Raw genomic sequence first — 21,934 nt, forward strand, 5'->3', positions numbered from 1 at the left:
GCTATGAACCTAATCATCTGAATCAACAAGTTAACTCTAAACACCTGCAAAAGATTCCTGAGGCCTTTAAAACTCCCAGCCTGGTTCATCACTCAAAACCCCAATCATGGGTAAGACTGCCGACCTGACTGCTGTCCAGAAGGCCACTATTGACACCCTCAAGCAAGAGGGTAAGACACAGAAAGACATTTCTGAACAAATAGGCTGTTCCCAGAGTGCTGTATCAAGGCACCTCAGTGGGAAGTCTGTGGGAAGGAAAAAGTGTGGCAGAAAACGCTGCACAACGAGAAGAGGTGACCGGACCATGAGGAAGATTGTGGAGAAGGGCCGATTCCAGACCTTGGGGGACCTGCGGAAGCAGTGGACTGAGTCTGGAGTAGAAACATCCAGAGCCACCGTGCACAGGCGTGTGCAGGAAATGGGCTACAGGTGCCGCATTCCCCAGACCTGGGCTACAGAGAAGCAGCACTGGACTGTTGCTCAGTGGTCCAAAGTACTTTTTTCAGATGAAAGCAAATTCTGCATGTCATTCGGAAATCAAGGTGCCAGAGTCTGGAGGAAGACTGGGGAGAAGGAAATGCCAAAATGCCAGAAGTCCAGTGTCAAGTACCCACAGTCAGTGATGGTCTGGGGTGCCGTGTCAGCTGCTGGTGTTGGTCCACTGTGTTTTATCAAGGGCAGGGTCAATGCAGCTAGCTATCAGGATATTTTGGAGCACTTCATGCTTCCATCTGCTGAAAAGCTTTATGGAGATGAAGATTTCATTTTTCAGCACGACCTGGCACCTGCTCACAGTGCCAAAACCACTGGTAAATGGTTTACTGACCATGGTATCACTGTGCTCAATTGGCCTGCCAACTCTCCTGACCTGAACCCCATAGAGAATCTGTGGGATATTGTGAAGAGAACGTTGAGAGACTCAAGACCCAACACTCTGGATGAGCTAAAGGCCGCTATCGAAGCATCCTGGGCCTCCATAAGACCTCAGCAGTGCCACAGGCTGATTGCCTCCATGCCACGCCGCATTGAAGCAGTCATTTCTGCAAAAGGATTCCTGACCAAGTATTGAGTGCATAACTGTACATGATTATTTGAAGGTTGACGTTTTTTGTATTAAAAACACTTTTCTTTTATTGGTCGGATGAAATATGCTAATTTTGTGAGATATGAATTTTGGGTTTTCATGAGCTGTATGCCAAAATCATCCGTATTAAGACAATAAAAGACCTGAAATATTTCAGTTAGTGTGCAATGAATCTAAAATATATGAATGTTAAATTTTCATCATGACATTATGGAAAATAATGAACTTTATCACAATATGCTAATATTTTGAGAAGGACCTGTATGACCTCTAGTTTCTCTATGTCAAGAGGAATCAGGCAGGGTTGATTTCACCTAAATTATTTATATTAACAACTCAAATGCTTTCCTTAATAATTATGAAAAATTCTAACTTGCATGGTATTAAAATCTTTGATAAGGAATTCAAGATAAGTCAATTTGCGGACGATACAACAATTTTTCTCAGAGATATAACTATGGTAGACATCGCGCTAAAATCCATTTGAATGTTTTCTGGAGCGTCTGGTCTGTCTCTTAATATTAATAAATGTGAACTTCTGCCGATCCATTCCAGCTCTGTCGAGTCTGTTGCCTCCATAACAGTTAAGTCCGAAGTTAAATATCTGGGAATATTGATTTCAAAAAATATTATTAGAAGAGAGGAGGAAAACACTGGAAGATGCTTGGATGATATGAAGAGATCCTTGAACTGTTGGTTAACTAGAGATCTGACTATTTTTGGACGAACCCTTCTATCCAAAGCTGAAGGAGTGTCCAAATTAATTTATCCATGCCATTCTACTTTCATCTCTGACAAAAATATTAAGAAAGCCAATTCAATAATTTTTCTATTTATTTGGAGGAACAAAACTCACTATCTATGACGATCTCATCTTATTAAAGACTATGATAAGGGAGGAATTAGAGCCTTAGATTTTGAGGCTCTGATTGGATCATTTAGAATAAATTGGCTGAAGACTTATTTGTCTCATTCCAACTCAATATGGTTTCATATCCCTAAATCTTTATTTAAAATCCTTGGTGGCTTGGATTTCCTGCTCAAATGTGATTTTGAATTAACAAAGATTCCTATTTCACTGTCTAATTTTCATAAACAAGTTTTACATTTTTGGAAAATGATATTTACCCACAATTTTACCCCACATGGATCCGTAGTGTGGAATAACAGATCAATACTAATAAATAGAACATCTATTTTTAAAACAGACTGGTATGAAAAAGGCATTCTGTTTATAACTGACTTAATGGATAGTAATGGTGTCTTGTTAAATCATAGAGATTTTACCAAAAAATTTAATCTGAACTGTACTTGCAATGAGTATCTAAATGTATGCAAAGCTTTTCCTGTAGCTCTGATCCATCTCATCCAAAACACCTTAAGATATTCAAGTATTACTTCATCTTTACCCAAACTGAAGATTGGAGAATATAGTGTGACTGATAGAAAATTCAATAATGTTATGCTTGTGACTGCCTTGAAATCTGAATTATTTAATGATTACAATAATAATATCTTGGTAACAATAAATTTGTCTTTAATTGAGAAGGCGTTCTCCAAGTATGTGAAATGGCCGATATCACCTAAGGTTAAAGAGACTCATTTCAAAATCTCTCACAATATTTACCCAGTGGCAGAATTTTTGCCCAAAAGATTTAAATTTGATTCAACTTGTTGTGCCTTTTGTGAATATCCAGAAGAATCCGTTGATCATCTCTTTTTTTCCTGTCCTTCTTCTTTTAAACTATGGAGAGACATTAAAAACTGGTTGTCCCTTAAAATCGAAGACATCCCAGAGATAAACCATCAACCACATATTATACTATGTTGATGACCTTGATTGTCAAATATCTGACATGGTAAATATTGTTTTCTTGCTTGTTAAATATCATATACACTGCTGTAAATGGAAAGGTTCTACTCCTTGTTTTGATTTTTTTCTTAATCAATTTAAAATGTATTACACATCACTGAAATATTTGAAATCCGTTTATGCAAAAAATAAAATAAAATAACTGCCAATATATCTACCTTTCTTTAGTTTTAAATCTAGCTCTATTTCTATTCAGTTGCTTTACTGTTTATGTGTTTGTTTTTAGTCTTAGCCCCATGTTCTGTGTTTCTTTTTATACCTATGTTGCAACGTTGTTTGTACCTCTACAAGTTTTTGTATACTGCTTGTTTAATAAAAAAATAAATAAAAATATTTGTAGGCCGATTACGTTACAGCGCGGCGACGAAGGCTGTCCCAATTCATGAATCATTCCGAGCAAATGCTGCCGACAAATGTGTCCTTATTTTGCCCGATTTGAAGGATGCGTTGTGAGTATCCTTTGCGGCCCATCATTTCCCATCATTCATTGCGGGTCGAAGCGGATTGGTCAAGCAGGGGAAGCCATGGCGGACCATAGCAACAAAAGCTGTGAGTAAATTGTGGAAAATTACACTTTCTGTGACACAAATTAACTTCTACAATGTTTTTAGTGCGGGAATATAACTATGTAGACGTGAAATATCTGCTTGATTTATCTAGACATCGCTTCATTTCAAACGTGCTCCGACGTGTTCGGAGTTTTCCGTTCCCGGCGTAGTAACCGGCTCGCCTCGCCAGCCCTACCGGCGGTGAGGTGAGCTAGACCCGGTAGAGATCTGACCGGACTATCGGCACTAAGCTCCCGCTGGCAGTCATCACAGTGAACGTTTAACACAAGTGATTTCTAACAGTTTATGTTATTATTTTAATTGTTACTGAAAATCGATTTAACATTTCAGGTGATATTAAGGTTAACCAGAATAAATGGTCAGTTTTATGTAATCAACTGTATCACTGGAGAGTGTGATTGAGAATAAATAAGCTTTACAATATGAATTTTTAATGAAGAAATGTGCTATATGTTTTAAAAGTTTATTTATAATTCAGTTAGCATTATAATTTCTGATTCCAGATAAACCCGACGAGGAATAAACCTCCAAATGTAAATGAATCTCAGTAAAGAAGTTAAAAGTTTGAAAGAGCTTGTTTTAGACATTTGCATAGAAATATTTTTATATTTTCTTCAAATTAAGACAAATGTAAAATAAAAAAATACTTTTTTTTACACTGATATTAAGCAAGATGGTTTTTCTTGTTGTTTTTATTGTTTAGGTACAAAGCAGCAGACGGGCCAGTTAATGAAGCTCAGGGCTGAGAACCACCACCTTTTTACTGGAGTTAAAAACTCAGCCACCGTGGCTTGGAGGTACAATAACAACATTCTTTACAGTCAGTTTCTGTCCAGTTTCAATAACTCCTATCTTTCTAACTTTCATAAATATTCATCCAGTGATTAACATACTTCTTTTGGTTTAGGACAATTCTGGAGAAGATGGACCAACAGGGGAAGGTCAACCCCTTGCAGGCCAAAACAATGTGGGACAATATGAAAAAGAAATATAAAGTTTGTTCAGAAGTTCTCATGTCACACACAAATAAAAAAATATTTCTAAAAGTCTTGTTGGTTTCTCTGTTTAGTCAACTCTTCTTTTATTCCATCTAACTTTAGGATTGTAAGTATCCAGGGTCAGGAGAGGGAGTCAGTGAAAAGCCCACTGCTGCTACTTGGACCTGGTTTGTCTTTATGGATGAGATGTTGGGACAGAGGTCTTCCACAACACCTCCTGTCCTGATTGCCTCCATCCCTGAGGACACTCCAGGGTTGTTTGGTTTTTGGTTTCAGGTTTCTTCTTATGTTTTTCACAGTTAAGGTTTTGAATCGTTCTTTTGTTATTATTCTTCTTAGATTTTGAATCATGCTTCTGTTATTTTCCTGGTCATGCTTTAGTTTTGTCGTCTTGTTCATGTTTTGTCAAGTTTGGTTTTCGGATCTGGTTATGCTTTAGCTTCATGTTTTTCTAGTTTGTTTATTAGAGTCTCTGTTTTTGCCGCAGCCACGTTTTGTTCTGTCTGTCAATTAAGTTTATTCAGTTCACCTGCTTCAAGTTAATCTGTCTCCTTACTCCACCTGGTTTTATATTCACACCTGTTCTGTTTAGTCTTCGTGGAAACATCTTTCATTCTCATGTCTTGTTCTAAAACCAAGTCTTGTCTTTTTGATCTTGCCATGCCTGTCTTGCCTGCCCGTTTGTTTTGTTCCTGCCTCCTGCTAAGTGTGAGTTTTCGTAATTATACCTTTTTTTTCACTTAAAATCACGCTGCCTGCTTGTCTGCATTGTGGGGTCCAATATCAAGTAAACCGTGACAGGAGGAGGATAAACTGACTGTCTGTACAGTGGGCTGTGGCGGAGCACCGTAGAGTCATGCACTGACCCAGGCCAGCCCACATACGTGTCAATAAAATGGCTCTGAGAAACTGCTTGCAGGATTATGGAAGGGAAGAGTTTCCTGTTCCTGTAGCACTGACCATCAGGGCTGCTTGGACACCTGAAGCGGATATGGCAGCCGTCAATTGCACCCACAGCTTTAAGAAAAGCTCTGTGGCGTGCCAGCCCGGCAAACTCACGGGACACTGCCTTAAGTCCTCAGGGGTCTTTAGAAGGTAGATGACCTGGTGACGAATAGCTACGATCTCCTCTGTAACTCTGTGGACGATGCGATGGACAGTAGAGCGAGGCATCCCAAACACTCTGCAGACCACTCTGTAGGATGTGCCACTTGCCACCAAGAAAAGAAAAACCAAGGTCTCAATAGTAGCACCCATCCATGTCGTCTATCCTGGTGCAAAAGATTAAGCAGCACTGCCAGAGACTTCCTGCTCAGCTGAAAATCTGGCCTGGTGTCCTCCTGGTTGAAGAAGCGTTTCAGGACTGGGACACTCAGGTTGATCCTGCAGTAAAGAGGTCTGGTCTAGAAAAGGGAAGAATGGAGATGGAAAAACACATTATTTTTAAGGCATGCTTCTGGATATTTTAAGTGATCAAAGCAAGAAGATACTAATACACCAAAAACACTGCATTATTATATAATTATCTAAGAACAGCCAATAAAACTACCAGAAGTTCGGCTCCATTCTGCTTTAACTGCTTTTTTCTCCTCAGCTACGGTTGCTAGGCGACAGCTGTTATGCTGAGGTGATGGCGGGAACAGCTGGTAAAGGCTGGACCGTCCCAATCCGCAGCTGCTCACTTCCGGCCTCCGTGGTTTTAGCCAGCGCCATAGAAGGACCCTTTCTCTTTTTATGGCGCTGGGTTTAGCGGTCGACGAAGGACTCAGCCCACGAAGAAGGATGCAGCCCCTGAGACTGACTTCCGGGTCAGCCTCGGCGTTGGTACATTCCCTTTCCGGTTGATTTTGTCAAATATAAATTTGTTTCAGTACTTGTAAAAGTGTTTTGCACCCCCCGGCCACCGTACGGATGCCTCCTGGACGCCTTCCTCGGCAGGTGTGTCCCACCAGGAGGAGATCCTGTCTCTCGGCTGGCCTGGGAACGCCTTGGGCTCACCCCTGAGGAGCTGGAGGAGGTGTCTGTCTGGGTGTCTCTACTGAGTCTGCTGCCCCCGCGACCCGGTCCCGGATGAAGCAAAAAAAAAAACAATAAAAAATGTATTAAAATGTTTAAAAAACTTAACAAAAATAGAAAGTAATTATACTGAAAAAAAGAGTATTACAGAAAAAAATAAATGTGGAATTTCAAAAGAGAAACACAAAAAACTATACAACAAAATATACTGTAAAAAGAACTATACCAGACAAACAATTTTAAAAAGCCACTGTAAAAAAGTAATTATGCCAAAAAAATTACACTGGATTTATATTATTAATTATACTGAAAAACATGAGTCACACAATGAAAAATAAAAGGAGTTATTTTGCTATAAAAAAAGGGGAATTTTTACTGGAGAAGAGAAAATATAGTGGGAAGAAAGGAATTATACTGTACAAAATGGGCTGTTCCTGCATGTGTGGGTTCTCTCCAGGTACCCCAGCTTCCTCCCACAGTCCACAAACATGACTGTTAGATGAGTTGGTTGCTCTAAGCTGCTTTAAGGTGCGTCTGTCCTGTGTTTACCTAATGTGGCCTTTTCTCCTTATCTGATGGAAGGGCAGCGCCTGATGATGGCTGCAGCCTCAGTCACCCGTCTCCCTTGTCTATGTCATGTTTTTTGTCCTGGATGGTTGTACTGAAATGCATTTTTGTTGCTCTGTACTTGTGACATGTGCAATGACAATAAATTGAATCTGAATCTGTGTTGGACTGGGGACCTGTCCAGGGTGGACCCCACCTCTCTCCCGGTGGTCGCTGGAGATCCTACAGCAGTAACAGTAGGATCCAGTTTTATGTCAATAGAACAGGACTTGGAACATGTTAGGACACCAGTGGGAAAGTAGGAGATTTTCCATTGTTGGCATTGTTGGAACAGGAAAACCAAAAATATTTAGGAACTTTAAGTAAAGTACCTTTAGGACAACCTGAGACATGAGATAAACACCTTGGACAGAACCATGGATTGGTACTTTGTGCAGGTTTAATACAACTTTCTTTAAACAAGCTGTTCCTTCGTCTTCTTCGTCTTCGTCGTCTTCCGCTTATCCGGGACCGGGTCGCGGGGGCAGCAGACTCAACAGAGACGCCCAGACGTCCCTCTCCCCAGACACCTCCTCCAGGGGGAGCCCAAGGCGTTCCCAGGCCAGCCGAGAGACATAGTCCCTCCAGCGTGTCCTGGGCCGTCCCCTGGGCCTCCTCCCGGTGGGACGTGCCTGGAACACCTCTCGAGGAAGGCGTCCAGGAGGCATCTGGTATAGATGCCCGAGCCACCTCAACTGGCTCCTCTCAATGTGGAGGATCAGCGGCTCTACTCCGAGCCCCTCCCGGATGGCCAAGCTCCTCACCCTATCTCTAAGGGAGTGCCCGGCCACCCTACGGAGGAAACTCATTTCAGCCGCTTGTATCCGGGATCTCGTTCTTTCGGTCATGACCCAAAGTTCATGGCCATAGGTGAAGGTAGGAACGTAGACCGACCAGTAAATTGAGAGCTTTGCTTTTCGGCTCAGCTCTCTCTTCACCACAACGGACCGGCACAGCGCCCCCATTACTGTGGCAGCCGCACCGATCCGTCTGTCGATCTCCTGCTCCATTCTTCCTTCACTCGTGAACAAGACCCCAAGATACTTAAACTCCTCCACTTGAGGCAGTAACTCCCCTCCAACCTGAAGAGGACAAGCCACCCTTTTCCGGTCGAGTACCATGGCCTCGGACTTGGAGGAGCTGATCCTCATCCCAGCCGCTTCACACTCGGCTGCGAACCGCCACAGCGCATGCTGTAGGTCTTGGCTAGAGGGGGCCAGCAGGACCACGTCATCTGCAAAAAGAAGAGACGAAATACACTGGTCCCCAAACCCGACCCCCTCCGGCCCTTGGCTGCGTCTAGAAATCCTGTCCATAAAAGTTATGAACAGGACCGGTGACAAAGGGCAGCCCTGCCAGAGTCCAACATGCACCGGGAACAGGTCCGACTTAGTGCCGGCAATGCGGACCAAACTCCTGCTCCGCTCGTACAGGGACCGGATGGCCCCTAGTAAAGGGCCCCCGATTCCATACTCCTGGAGCACCCCCCACAGGGCATCACGAGGGACACAGTCGAATGCTTTCTCCAGGTCCACAAAACACATGTGAACCGGTTGGGCAAACTCCCATGAACCCTCGAGCACCCTATAGAGGGTATAGAGCTGGTCCAGTGTTCCACGGCCGGGACGAAAACCACACTGCTCCTCCTGAAGCCGAGGTTCGACTATCGGCCGGACTCTCCTCTTCAATACCCTGGCGTAGGCCTTACCAGGGAGGCTGAGGAGTGTGATCCCCCTGTAGTTGGAACACACCCTCCGGTCTCCCTTCTTATGAAGGGGGACCACCACCCCAGTCTGCCAGTCCAGAGGCACTGTCCCCGACCGCCACGCAATGTTGAAGAGACATGTCAACCATGACAGCCCTACAACATCCAGAGACTTGAGGTACTCAGGGCGGATCTCATCCACCCCTGAAGCCTTGCCACCGCGGAGCTTTTTAACCACCTCGGTGACTTCAGCCTGGGTGATGAAAGAGTCCAACCCCGAGTCCCCAGCCTTTGTTTCCACCACGGAATGCGTGATGGCAGGATTGAGGAGATCCTCGAAGTACTCCTTCCACCGCCCGATAATGTCCTCAGTCGAGGTCAGCAGTCTCCCGCCCCACTATAAACAGTGTTGGCGAAGCACTGCTTCCCCCTCCTGAGGCGACGGACGGTTTGCCAGAATCGCTTCAAGGCCAACCGATAGTCCTTCTCCATGGCCTCACCGAACTCCTCCCAGGTCCGAGTTTTTGCCTCTGCCACAGCCCGGGCCGCAGCACGCTTGGCCTCATGGTACCCGTCAGCCGCCTCAGGGGTCCCACAAGCCAACCACAGCCGATAGGACTCCTTCTTCAGCTTAACAGCATCCCTTACTGCCGGTGTCCACCACCGGGTTCTGGGATTGCCGCCGCGACAGGCACCGCAGACCTTACGGCCACAGCTACGGGCAGCAGCATCGACAATAGATGCGGAGAACATGGTCCACTCGGACTCTATGTCTCCAACATGCTGTTCCAATGCATCTTATTTAGACCAGGAGCAGGACATTCCAGTTTCTTTTACTGGAATATCAGGAGCAGGGAGAATGTGATGGTTTCTGGGACCAAACAGTTGACATCTGCAGGTACCAGCTGTGGTACCAGAGCTGTGATACCTGGTATCCAGCATCACAGCTGGACACAGGTGAGGGATACGTGATGCATCCATGTGTGATATTCCCGTAAAACCTGGAAAGCTGCCTCCACGGTGTCCTTGAACAGATTCGATTTTTTTCATAGTGATTCACGGATCTTTGGGTTTACATTTGTGTTTGGATTCTTTTTAAACCTGGGTTGTTTATCATTGTTGTTAAGGTCTTGCCATACTTGATCGATCAAGGTGACTGTGGGTCTGTGGGAACAGGAGTCATCTTCCAATATGAAAGTTGTGGGTTTGATTCCAACATCCCTGGGCAGGGCCCTTAACCTCGAGTTGCCTACCGATCTGTGTATTAGTGCATGAATGTGTGCGAGTGGGTTAATGTGGCTCCAGTATAAAGCACTTTGAGTGGTGGGCATGACTGGAGAGGCACTGTATAAGTTTGGTCCGTTTACCATTTTACATCTTGTGTTCTGTTCTCTGTGCATTTTGGCTTTAGACTCTTTTGTTAGTTTTAGGCTTTTCCATTTTGGTTTGTAGAACCTTTGTATTTAGTCCAGCTCCTCTGAGTTAATCAGTTTCCTTGCTCTGGACTCCCCCCCCCCCAGGTGTTCCATATCCTTCTGATTAGACTCGCGATTTCCATGTTCCTCTCCGTTCCTCCTCAGAATTCTGGCTCCTTGATTTTCTTTCTTCTCTGCTGAATTTTTCCATCATGCTCACCCTGGTTCCATGTCCTGTTGTCCTCATTCCTACCATTAGCTTCCTGAGTTCCTGGATGCATTTTGTTCCCACTCAACCACTCCATGACATTTTTGCTTTAACTCTGGTCTGAAGACCAGTTCTAAAGGTGAATTTTACCAGAGCTGGAAATGTCAAATTGTGAGACGGAATAAATTAATCATTAAGTAGACTGCAATAATGATTGAGGAGATATTCTGGTCTAAAGCTGACAGTAAGAAGTATTTTTTTCACTGGGATCAAAGCCAGAACATCCTGACAAAGTGCTGCAGGACCAGGTTGGTCTCTGATGACTCTGTGTGGACGGTAAGTAGAGAGAAAGGTGCTAAGCAAACTTACACTCACTGGCCACTTTATTAGGTACACCTTGCTAGTACCGGGTTGGACCCCATTTTGCCTTCAGAACTGCCTTAATCCTTGGTGGCATAGATTCAACAAGGTACTGGAAACATTCCTCAGAGAGTTTGGTCCATATTGACATGATAGCATCACACAGATGCTGCAGATTTGTTGGCTGCATCCATGATGAGAATCTCTTGTTCCACCACATCCTAAAGGTGCTCTATTGGTCTGAGATCTGGTGACTGGAGACCAGACAGTGAACTCATTGTCATGTTCAAGAAACCAGTCTGAGATGATTCGTGCTTTATGACATGGTGGGTTATCCTGCTGGAAGTAACCATCAGAAGATGGGTCCACTGTGGTCATAAAGGGATGGACATGGTCAGCAACAATACTCAGGTAGGCTGTGGCGTTGACATGATGCTCAGTTGGTACTAAGGGGCCCAAAGTGTGCCAAGAAAATATCCCCCACACCATTACACCACCACCACCAGCCTGAACCATTGATACAAGGCAGGATGGATCCATGATTTCATGATGTTGACACCAAATTCTGACCCGACCATCCGAATGTTGCTCATCAGACCAGGCAAGGTTTTTCCAATCTTCTATTGTCCAATTTTTGTGAGTCTGTGTGAATTGTAGCCTCAGTTTCCTGTTCTTAGCTGACAGGAGTGGCACCTGGTGTGGTCTTCTGCTGCTGTAGCCCATCCACCTCAAGGTTTGATGTATTGTGCGTTCAGAGATGCTCTTCTGCCTGCCAGTGGTTATTCGAGTTACTGTTGCCTTTCTATCAGCTCGAACCAGTCTGGACATTCTCCTCTGACCTCTGACATCAACAAGGCATTTGTGTCCACAGAACCGCCGCTCACTGGATATTTTCTCTTTTTTGGACCATTCTCTGTAAACCCTAGAGATGGTAGTGCATTAAAATCCCAGTAGATCAGAGGTTTCTGAAATACTCAGACCAGCCCATCTGGCACCAACAACCATGCTACGTTCAAAGTCACTTAAATCACCTTTCTTCTCCATTCTGATGATCGGTTTGAACTGCAGCAGATCGTCTTGACCATGTCTACATGCCTAAATGCATTGAGTTGCTGCCATGTGATTGGCTGATTAGAAATTAATGAGCAGTTGGACAGGTGTACCTAATAAAGTGGCCGGTGAGTGTACATGTTCCTGCAGAGATATTCAGCTTAAGGAATGGAAAAGCAAGCAGGACTACAGCAGAAATACATTGCAAAAACCTAGTCGATTGTCTTCTTTGGAGTTGATTTTAACAAAAGAATTGTGGAGCAGGAGTTTGAAAGCATGATTTCTAGCAGCTGTGGGCAAAGTACCAGGTTTCTGTCACTGGGTCCAATCCTTACAGCACAGGCAGTGTATAGACTGGGAGTGATGCTGAAGTAATGAGGGAGGAGATTTCAGAGAGTTTCTGGCATTGAGAGGAGTCAGTTTACATCAGTGAAAACCTAAATGTCATTAACATCTGATCAGCTGCTGATTGATGCATCACCTGAAGTTCATCTTGTTTCTCTGAATCAGACTCTATTCCCTCCTTTGTACCATTAGGATCTAAGCATTCAAACATCCCTGTGATGTTATGTTGTGTATCAGCCACCATCCAGAAAGACAAACCAAAGGTCTCAGTTGCAGCATCCATCCAAGTCTCTGACCTTGTGAAATATTTAGCCACATCGTCAGAGACTTTCTGTTCTGCCTCTTTATTCTGTTGAAGAGGTTTTTCCAGGAATCAGTCATTCAGGTTGATCCTGCTGTCTCCATTGTAAATATTTGTACATAGTTTTATTTTATGCCTTTTGTCTTATAATCTTGATCTGTTTGAATGTTGTTTCTTTCCACATTCTGTTTAAAATGTTATTTGTAATTTTCAAAATAAACTGTGTTTAGAAATTTAAATGAAGTTGATGTATTGTTAGATCAAATGGAAATAAATACATTGGTGACAAAAACAATATTGAAATTTATTAGAACAGCTTAAAACTTTAAGAAACAATCTGAACAAAACTTAATATTATTTCTTATATAGCACCTTATTTCAGTACCATTCTTTCTAAGATGGAAAACAGTCTGTCCATTCTCTGTAGCCTCATGTCCTCCCTGATTAACTCCATCATCTCTGTCCCTCTTTCTTTTCTGACCCCTTCCTGCTGGCTCTCTGTCTTCCTTCTCCATCTGGTTGTCCACCGCTCCGCTTGGCCCTGGAGTGTCCTCAGGGATGGAGGCAATCAGGACAGGAGGTGTTGTGGAAGACCTCTGACCCAACACCTCATCCATAAGGACAAACCAGGGCCAAGTAGCAGCAGTGGACTTTTCACTGACTTCCTCTCCTGACCCTGGATACTTACAATCCTAAAGTTAGATGGAATAAAAGAAGAGTTGACTAAACAGAGAAACCAACAAGACTTTTAGAAATATCTTTTATTTGTGTGTGACATGAGAACTTCTGAACAAACTTTATATTTATTTTTCATATTGTCCCACATTGTTTTGGCCTGCAAGGGGTTGACCTTCCCCTGTTGGACCATCTTCTCCTGAATTGTCCTAAACAAGCAAAAAGAAAGAGGGAAAACCAAAAGAAGTATGTTAATCACTGGATGAATATTTATGAAAGTTAGAAAGATAGAAGTTATTGAAACTGGACAGAAACTGACTGTAAAGAATGTTGTTATTGTACCTCCAAGCCACAGTGGCTGAGTTTTTAGCTCCAGTAAAAAGGTGGTGGTTCTCAGCCCTGAGCTTCATTAACTGGGCCGTCTGCTGCTTTGTCCCTAAACAATAAAAACAACAAGAAAAACCATCTTACTTAATATCAGTGTAAAACAAGTCTTTTTTTATTTTACATTTGTCTTAATTTACAGAACATATTAAAATATTTCTACTCAAATGTCTAAAACAAGCTCTTTCAAACTTTCACTTCTTTACTGAGATTTGTTTGCATTTGAAAATGTATTTCTCTTCAGCTGTACCTGGAATCACGAATTATAATGCTAGCTGAATTATAAATATACTTTTAAAAACACATATAGCACATTTCTTCATCAAAAATGAATATTTAAAAGCATATTTATTCTCAATCACACTCTCCAGCGATACGGTAAGATTACATAAAATCGTCCATTTATTCAGGTTAACCTTAATATCACCTGTAATGTCAAATCGACTTACATGAACAAATGACACAATACATTAAAATAATACTAACATAAACTGTTAGAAATCACTTGTGTTTAACGTTCACTGTGATGACTGGCAGCAGGAGCTCAGTACCGATAGTCCGGTCAGATCTCTACCGGGTCCAGCTCGCTCCACCGCCAGTAGGACTGGCGAAGCAAGCCGGGAGTTACTACGGTGGGAGCGGAAAACTCCGAAAATGTCGGAGCACGTTTGAAACTAAGCGAAGTCTTGATAAATCAAGCAGATTTTTCACGTCTACATAGTTATATTCCCGCACTAAAAACATTGTAAAAGTTCATTTGTGTCACAGAAAGTGTAATTTTTCACAGTTTACTCACAGCTTTTGCCACTATGGTCCGCCATGGCCGCCCCTGTTTGACCAAAACGCTTCGACCCGCAATGAATTGTGGGAAAAGATGGACCGCGAAGAATACTCACAACGCATCCTTCAAATCGGGCAAAAGAAGGACACATTTGTCGGCAGCATCTGACAGACCTTCTGCACCGTAATCTGTGATGTAATCAGCCCACAAGTACGGACTTGGAAGGATCCAGCCCTTGAATTGGGACACACCCTCGGCCTGCACAGGGATCCTCCTCCTTCCTGTTATTGACCAATAGTAGAGGAGCTGGAGAGAAGAAGGCAGCCCTCCTCATTTGCATAATGAAGCAGAAATGCATACGGTAAAGGAAAAAGAGAGACGAGGAAATGTCAAAAGAACAAAGGCATGTGTAAGGAAAAGGAAAAACAAAATATATATATTTCTGCTTTTATTTTTAATTTTGCCAGTATCGGTCCTCCATATTTGGACGCCAGGATGAGGGAAAGGAGACGCACTCGTGTAGAACGAGATGCTCAGAGGTCCATACAATCATCCCCTCCACGCTCCTCTGCTCCTTCCACAGCCATTCATTTTCTTGACCCTGAACCCATGCAGTTGGGTAGAGCGTGCCTGTCTCCTGATGAGCGGCAACGCCGCCTTGATGCTCACCAGTGTTTTTACTGTGGCTCTTCCGCTTACCTAGTGTCAGTTTGTCCTGCTCGGCCAAAAGAGAGAGGCCGCCGGTTATAGGGGAGCAACCGGCCGGCCGTGACTTAAATCTTAAGGCCCCTAGATTTACTTTACTTGCCATGATGAGATTAAATCAGAACTCTGTGCCTTTAACAGCTCTGTTAGACTCAGGATGTAAGCTGAACCTATTAGATCAGACCTTAGTGACCCAGCTTAACTTAGAGTTAGAGCAGCTGCCCACTCCATGCATGGTCTTGGCTCTGGACGGACAGGCATTGCACAGCATCACCCACTGCACCAGACCTTTAGAGTTAGTGTTATCAGGGAACCATAGAGAGCTCATCTTCCTACATGTTTTTCCGGTTTCGCAGAGCGATTTGGTTCTGGGTTTCCCCTGGTTACGGGACCACAACCCCCACTTAAAGTGGGTTGAACTCAGGGTAGACGCCGGGTCTAACCTGTTTAAGGTCAGCGTTACCCCTAGAACTCATCCTGGGGAAACAGAAGCGATCAAACCAGCAGATTTAGCCAGGGTTCCCCCCAAATACCATGACCTTTTACAGGTTTTTAGTAAGGCCCGTGCATTATCATTGCCCAACCACTGCCCCTACGACTGTGCTATCGAGCTTCTGCCCGGGGCTCCATTACCCATTAGCCGCTTATTTAAGATCTCTCAGCCCGAACGTCTAGTTATGGAGAAATACTTAGCTGACTCCTTAGCTGTTGGCATCATCCGTGTCAGGATCTGTTGAGTGTCTGCCTGCTGCTAACCATTTTACCGCCAGGTGCCGTTGCCTGGAGGTGCTGGAGAAGGGACAGGTGCAGCTCATCAGGCTTATCAACTGGCCAGTATATGAAGAGGCCGCACCTGCACTTCGTTGCCTGAGCGTTTTGTCCTTGCGGTACAGCTACTGGCCTCCCCTGAAATCTATTCTCGTAGTTTCAGAATCAGAATCAGCTTTATTGCCAAGTTCGTACATACAAACAAGGAATTTGACTCCGGTACACTTTGCTCTTTTGTTCTGTTTTTGCAGAATATACATATTTACAATTTACAATATACACATATATAATAAAAAGGTGCATTTGCAACATCTGTATGCTGTTGTTTTGTACTCTATTAAATGTTCAACAGAGAAACAGCCTGGGGGAAGAAACTGTCTCTGTGGCGGCTGGTTTTAGTGAACAGTGCTCTGTAGCGCCACCTGAAGGTAAAGCTCTGAACAGTTTATATGCAGGGTGTGTGGGGTCTGCTGAGATTTTGGCAGCTCTTTTCTTGACCCTTGACCTGTATAAGTCCTGGATGGAGGGAAGGTCAGCCCTGATTATTCGTTGCAGTCTGGACCTGTCCTGTTTGGTGGATGATCCAAACCACACTGAGATGGATGAAGACAGGACAGACTGAATGATGGCAGTGGAGAAGATGACCAGCAGTTCCTGAGGAAGGTTGAACTTCTTGAGTTGCCTCAGGAAGTACAGTCTCTGCTGGGCCTTCTTCTGAACAGTGTCTATGTGTGAAGACCATCTCAGGTCTTCAGAGATGGTGGTTCCTAAGAACCTGAAGTGGTCCACGGCCGATACAGTGTTCTTGAGGATGGTGAGAGGGGTGTATGGGGGTGGTGTTCTCCGAAAGTCCACCACCATTTCCACAGTCTTGAGTGGGTTCAGTTCCAGGTAGTTCTGACAGCACCAGTGTACCAGCCGATCCACCTGCTGTCTGTATGCAGACTCATCACCGTCCTGGATCAGTCCAATGACAGTGGTGTCGTCTGCAAACTTCAGGAGTTTCACGGAGGAGTCCGATGAAGCGCAGTCATTTGTGTACAGAGAGAAGAGGAGTGGGGAGAGAACACACCCCTGGGGGGCACCAGTACTTATTGCTCTGGTGCGGGAGAAGATGCTCCCCAGTCTCACCTGCTGCTGTCGGTCCGTCAGGAAGCTGTTGATCCACTGACAGGTGGAGGCTGGGACGTTGAGCTGGGTGAGCTTCTGGTGGAGGATGTCTGGTATGATGGTGTTGAAGGCCGAGCTGAAGTCTACAAACAGGATCCTGGCGTACGTCCCTGGGTGGTCGAGGTGTTGCAGGATGAAGTGTAGACCTAAGTTAACAGCATCATCTGCCGACCTGTTTGCTCAGTAAGCAAACTGCAGGGGGTCCAGCAGGGGGCCTGTGATGTATTTCAGGTGCTTCAGCACCAGCCGCTCAAAGGATTTCATGACCACAGACATCAGGGCTACAGGCCTGTAGTCATTTAATCCTAGGATGGTGGGTTTCTTGGGAACAGGGATGATGGTGGATCGTTTGAGGCAGGAGGGGACCTCACATTTCTCCAGTGACTTGTTGAAGATCCTTGTGAAGATCGGAGTGAGTTGATTTGCACAGGCTTTCAGGCATGATGGGGAGACATTATCAGGTCCTCCAGCTTTCTTTGTTTTCATGCGCTGAAAGAGCCTGTTTACATCTTCCTCGGAGATCTTTAGTGCAGGCAGAGGATCTGAAGGTAGGGGGTTGGTTGTTTTACAGGTCAAATTTGTTCCTGAATGGGATGTGGAGGAGATAATTTGAGGTGTGAATGGCTTCTTGTCATGTCTGCAGTAGAAGCCATTCAGACGGTTGGCCAGGAGACGACTGTGTTCAGGTTGGGTGGAGGGGCTCCTATAGACAGTCAGGTTTCTCAGACTGAGAGACTATTTAAACATCTTTGTTTTTGTTTATTCAGATGACAGTTTAGTTCACTCTAGGAACCTGACCGATCATCGCCGACATGTCCGTCTGGTTCTTCAACGCCTCCTGGAGAGCCAACGTTTCGTGAAAGCTGAGAAGTGTGAATTCCACAGGTCATCCACCAGCTTCTTGGGCCTTATTCTTGAAGGTGGACAGGTTCGTGCTGATCCGGAGAAGATAAAGGCAGTTTCGGACTGGCCTCAACCCAATTCCAGAAAACAACTACAGCGGTTTCTTGGATTCTCAAACTTCTACAGACGATTCATACGGAACTACAGCCAGGTGGCCAGACCTCTAACCTCGTCTAAGGTGCCGTATGTCTGGACCACTGAAGCCGACACAGCCATCTCCAGACTCAAGGGTCAATTCTCCCAGACCCCCGTGCTCCTCCACCCGGACCCCAGCAAACAGTTCATCTTGGAGGTGGATGCTTCAGACGCAGGAGCAGGTGCTGTACATTCCCAGCGCTCGAACCTGAACAGGAGACTCCACCCCGTGCCTTTTTCTCCCGTCGCCTGTCTCCAGCTGAGCAGAACTACAACGTGGGCAACAGGGAGTTACTGGCCATCAAGCTGGCGCTGGAGGAATGGCGTCACTGGCTGGAGGGGGCCAAACATTTATCCATTTATTTTAGGCCCGGAACTAAGAACACGAAGCCTGACGCCCTCTCACGTCAGTTTGGTCATGACGATTCAGAGAAAGAAATGGTTCCTATTTTACCTCCCTCCTGTACTGTCGGTGCATTAACCTGGGAGATAGAGGAGATCGTGTGGCGAGCCCTACTTAATGACCCGGGGCCCTGTAATGGACCAGCGGGCCACCTCTACGTTCTTGTTGCCGTACGACCTCGTCTGATTGGATGGCACCACTCAGCCAGATTTGCTACCCATCCTGGGGCCAACCGAACTATAGCCTCGATCTCCAGGAGGTACTGGTGGCCCACCTTGCACCGAGACGTGAGGGACTACATTGCTGCTTGTGTGCCCTGCGCCAGGAATAAGAGCTCAAACCGACCTCCAGCTGGTCTCTTGCAGCCACTCAGTACACCTTCACGACCCTGGTCCCACATCGCCATAGACTTTGTGACAGGTCTACCATGTTCCGGTGGCATGACCACCATCCTCACAGTTATTGATCACTTCTTGAAGGCCTGTCACCTCATCCCACTAAAGAAACTGCCTTCTGCTCTTCAGACAGCAAAACTGCTGATTAAGCACATGTTTCGCCTACGTGGCATCCCTCAAGAAATCTTGTCTGACCGAGGTCCCCAGTTCACCGCCCGGGTTTGGAAGGAGTTCTGTGCCGCCCTTGGGGCTAATGTATTGCTGACCTCCGGTTATCATCCTCTGTCTAATGGTCAGGTGGAGCGTTTGAACCAGGAACTGGAGTCGGCCTTAAGGTGCGTCATGTCATCAGACCCCACCGAGTGGAGCACCTTCCTACCCTGGGTGGAGTATTCCCACAACTCTCACATCTCGGCTGCTACGGGCTGTACCCCTTTTGAGGCTTCCCTGGGGTACCAGCCGACCTTGCTTCCAGCCGACAATGAAGAAGCTACTGTGCCTTCAGTCCAGCACCACATCCGCAGACGTATGTGGTCCTCCACCACCAGGGCACTCCAGAGATCTGCCACCGTCAATAAGCACTATGCTGACCAGTGACGGATGCTGGCCCCCGCTTACCGCCCGGGTCAGAAGGTTTGGCTCTCCACACGTGATGTCCCACTCAGGTCCATGTCTAAGAAACTTTCTCCCAGGTTTATTGGTCCTTATGTCATCCAGTCCGTTATCAGTCCTTCCACTGTTTGTCTTCGCCTTCCATCCAGTCTCCGTATTCACACAGTTTTTCATGTTTCTCTTATTAAGCCTGTCCATGCCAGTATGCTCTGCCCTCCGACCGAGCCACCTCCACCCGCCCGGGACGTCCAAAACCACCCCGCGTATTCGGTCTGTCGGATCCTGGCCTCTCGTCGACAGGGCTGTGGGTGGCAGTACCTCGTCGACTGGGAGGGATACGGTCTGGAGGAGTGCTCTTGTGTGCCCAGTTCTTTTATATTGGATCCTACCCTCATCCGGGACTTCTTTCCTCCCAGTGGCCGTTGAGGGGGAGGTAGTGTCTGGGTCTGAACTGCTGATCATGTAAGTAATCAGTTTCCACACTAGGTGTCGCAGGAGTCCTGGAATCTGGAGGCTGAAAGGTGCAGCCTATCTGGTCATTAGCCACAGTGCTATAAAAAAGAGGACTGCCAGCACTTCAGCGGCTGACTGTTTTGCCCCCTGTGGTATTACACCCAGCTCTCCTCGAATCTTGTGTTTTCAAGTGTTTGTCAAAGCTAAGATCCTTAGTAACTCTGCTCCTTCTACACTGGTCTCGCTCTATGCATCGTTACCTTGGTTTCGAAGAATCTTTGGAAAGTCGCTCGAATTGTGAACCTCACCGGACATCTTATCTTGGCTGGCAGCCCGACCGGATCAGAGTACCGTTTCAGTTGCGAACCTAGTCCACCCTCCTCGAAGGATTACCTCCCTGGCTCCTGTCAGCACCTCACTCTGGATCAGCACTCAGTCCTGACGCGTTCTCTCTCTGGCGGATACCGACTCCCCATCAGTAAGCATATCTGCAAACTGCGTTTTGTTTTCATTATCTATTACTTACCCTTGTTCCTCCCCATCACAGTTCAGCCTGGCTTCCTTGTCACCGGACCCTTGTTCCAATCTTTAAATAAAATAACTAAAACGTTCTTGGTTTCTGAGTGTTCTCTGCATGTGGGTCAAGTCGGCAGTCAGAACTATGACAGTTTTCTTATATCCATTTTATTTAGAATCATCAGTTGTGAGATTTATATGGAAATATTTATTATATTTTATGTCAAGCCTCTGTGTAGTCTGCTCACATTCTGTGACTTTCTCCACTGGCATCCAGCATTTCTTTCTTGGGGTCCCCAAGTCAAAGACCGTGAGTTCAAAACGCAACTTTCCATTTGCACATAACCACAAAACCTAATTTTGAGGTCAACACTCCACACACCTCCAAATATATTACTAACTTTCCAATACTATATTTAGTTAATTAAATAATTCATATTAATCCATCCACAAATCCATCCACAAAACAACATATTGACTAAATTCTTGCAGCTATGTTATGCTACAAAACTTTTTAAACATTGGTATATTTTTGCCATTGTGATATTCTAGTAATATATCTCAACACAATACATTAAGATGTTTATGGTCTATGTCTTTCTAATTTATTAATTAACATAACTAGCCTCGTCATTTTATTTTTTCCTTCTCGACCTTACTGCTTCGTCGTCGCTGCTAACACGTTTCAAATATAAATACAATAGTGTCTCTTCTTTACCTTTCTTCATTTACAGTTTAAATCTGTACTTTTATGACTAGATTTGTAGATGTAGGCTTCATAACACAAACTGACAACCGTGATAAAACTTCCACCTCTCTTCTCAAGGACAATGGAGCTTCTATTGGTGTTGATAGTCTAATTCTTGCAAAAACACTCAGACTTATATATATTCACACCCTCAAGATTCCACCATACCTTTGCTAAATCTTTACTGATGTGTGTGTTGCTTACACCTGCTGAGGTTTTTTGTACTATTTCTGATTCTATTCTGCTAAGAATAGAGTCTGAAATATGATTTTTTTCCCTCCTATCTTACTTTACCTAAATGAGAGCTTTCATTACTTTTCATAGATTTTCAGATTTCTCAGAAGGATTACCAGCAAAAGCCAAATATTATTAGTATTTGAAAATTTGACTACAGCTGTTTTTACACCAATGACCAGAGATTTTTAGATTTCTTATAAGAATTGTATCACAACAATTTCATACCAATGAAAGCCAAACATTATTAGTATTTAAAAAGTTTGGACGTACCAGTGACCCAGCTTCTCTACTTAGACTCCAGTGAGCGCCCATGACAGTTACTATTTGAATGATGGAACCACAGCTGCCTCATACCAGCAACCTCAAGGATTAATATTATCATTTTTCTGAGTATTAAAAAAATTCTCTAAGCCACAAAATAGCAGTGGATTAGACATTTGTATTTTATTTTAGAACAATCAGATTTGTTTCTTTGTGTTCCATATAATGACTACTAACTCCACCTAACCTGACAATGAA

Source organism: Girardinichthys multiradiatus, chromosome 23 (genome assembly GCF_021462225.1).
Source record: "Girardinichthys multiradiatus isolate DD_20200921_A chromosome 23, DD_fGirMul_XY1, whole genome shotgun sequence".
In the NCBI taxonomy this organism is placed as follows: Eukaryota; Metazoa; Chordata; class Actinopteri; order Cyprinodontiformes; family Goodeidae; genus Girardinichthys; species Girardinichthys multiradiatus.